Raw genomic sequence first — 2,735 nt, forward strand, 5'->3', positions numbered from 1 at the left:
GCTGTTTTTACCTCATAGTATAAGCGTAAAAACGTTAATAAAGTAACAACAAATATCAAGTCTATAAAGTAACAAATACATATTAATTACTCAAATTATTACTTCAGTCGTTTTTAATGTATAAAGCGTTTATATGCAAAGAAAATCCAAAAACTATGGTTTTTATCATTAAATGAAGACACTCTAAAGATGCTTTGTGGGCTTTACGGCATAACCAGGTTTCATTCTCCCGGGCCCCTGGGCAGTTGCCCCCTATCGGCGGGCCTGCTTTTACTTGGTTTGATAACTGCCTGTAGGATATTGTATTACTTTGCTCAAGAACGTAATTTTGGTGATCTATGAAAGTTATTGAGCTAAGTTCTAAACGTGACAACAATTACAGAATGTAAATGTATTATATTTCTTAAACAGTAGAAATATTTTTACACATACTTTCTGTGTAAAGAATATTTAGAGCATTCACTATACATGGAAAACTAATCGTTTTTATTGAGTATTCAACGTTTAAGACGTTAGGTTCTCTGAAAAACATTTTTTTGTTTAATACAATACTTTCTGTTTAACACGCCATTTCTTACAAAACTGTTTGGTAAAAAGTTTAGTATTTTCTTGTATAATTTGTAAATGAAAAAAAATTTATTGTCTCATGCTATATGAGCTTATACTGTGTAAAAGTATTGGTTATTAACATTTCATTTTTAATTCTATTGTACAAATACAATGAACTAACGAAGGAAGTGCAAAAAATACCTACCTTGTTCAGCTTGACGTAAAGATTCGGATGAATGTTGGGAAGTTGATGTAAGATTGGTGTATAACAAACTAGTGTTTATTTGCTTTGTATATGTTTTATACCGAAATCAGAATTTTGATCATTGTATTTATTGCATTTTTTCAGTGTTTACTCATTTTTGCGTTAAAAAGACTTGAAAGTGTTTTATTTCTTATTAGCCTCACTGCAATCCAAATGACATAAAGTTAAATAGAACAGTAAGTTCTATAGTTTTTGTACGTGTTTGTATAGTCTATATTAATATTTGGTGCGAAATGATGTTTTTCCCTCATCGACGCATCATTCAATACTTCACACCATATGTTGATGATTGTGTGTTAACATGCTTTGCCTCTTATTAACTTCTTGATCAGAAAGATTTGTTTTATATTCATTAAAAATAATGTATGTGTGAATTTGAAAATAAACCTGATTTTTAAATTTTAAACATGCATGATCGGTCATAGCATCGTGTAAAATTGTGTTATTCGATATTCTGAAAACATGAATATTTATATAACTTTTTTCATCATAATATTGTATACGTCTGTAAAAAAATCATTAATTACTGACGTTAATTTGGATTTGTTAAATATATTTTCCTACGGTCTGTTGGTAACAATTGTAATTTTTTAACATACGATTATTACTTAAAATAATTATTAAGAATATAATTCTAATATTAAATATGAGCAGCTACAGAAGTTAGGTGCTCGAATGTTGTATATATGCATTGTAAACTTTTATGTCAGACAATAAAAAAAAAAAATCAAACATTTGCAATAATGCCCTAATGTTATTTAGTGGTGTTTATCATACATGTCAAGGATGGTATTTCTTTAAAGTTTAGTACTAATCCCCATAATATTTTTGAGTATATATATAAAAAAAAAAATATGTTATTTAATTTGAAGTCACTATTAATACTACCGAAGGAAGCCTAATTATAAGAAAACCTAATATATATATATAAAATTAATACACCACAGATAAAGTTTTAAAAAATATACACTTGAGTTCTGATATTAAGATAATCAACTTAAACGTACAAATGGAAAGATTTTTGCCAAACCACCCATTACTACTCTCAAAGAAGGTATATCTAGAATTTTTGACCAGAAGTTGCAAAGTTGTTCGTGAAATGTATCGCCGGGAGCTGTGTTGTTATTAGAAGTGCGTATCTCATCATAGTAGTTGATACGATAGGTATCTAGATACAAAAGTTTTACCAACGGTTTGTTACAATGTTTTTTTTTTTTGTTTGCACAAAAGGCTATCTGTGCTCTTCTCACCACGGGTATCGAAACCCGGTTTCTAGCGTTGTTAGACAGCGGACATACCGCTGTGCCACTGGGAGGCTACAATGTTTGACAGTCTTGTCTGTAATTTATTATCTATATTACTAACATTGTCTTATTTAAGTATTTCACACTTTACAGTGCTGTAACGAATTTATTTTAATATCGATGTTGTTTAGATTGAGTTTATATTTAAAAAACATGCATAGCTTATAGTGTTAGATATGTATTGCGCAACTCCCGCCTATTCTTCAAAGGTGTAGAAGATTCTCAAGAGTGAGAATCAACAATATATATCTGTGTATGTAAACTAACGCCACGCACCAGAGGGTGTCTATTATTAATTCACTATAATCAGCATACTATAAACTCCGAAAGCTATAATTGTGATTTCTAGAACGCTTATCAATAGGAAAACTTAAGATATTCGACCAGCAATATTTATAAATTTCGAGCATTACAAATCGTTTAAGTTCAGTGGATTCTCATCAGACATTAGAATTTTTTTACGAAAACATTACCAACTTCAACGGTGGAAAATAGCGTGTGTGGCAAAGGGGACAAACCTAGTTAGCTTCCCAGCGAATTGTTCTTAAATCAACCCGCTCATCGTAAACCCTCGATAAAATATCAAGGAAGCTCCAGACTAGAAAGGAAACTTTATA

This window comes from Limulus polyphemus, unplaced genomic scaffold, assembly GCF_000517525.1.
Source record: "Limulus polyphemus unplaced genomic scaffold, Limulus_polyphemus-2.1.2 Scaffold781, whole genome shotgun sequence".
Classification (NCBI taxonomy): Eukaryota; Metazoa; Arthropoda; class Merostomata; order Xiphosura; family Limulidae; genus Limulus; species Limulus polyphemus.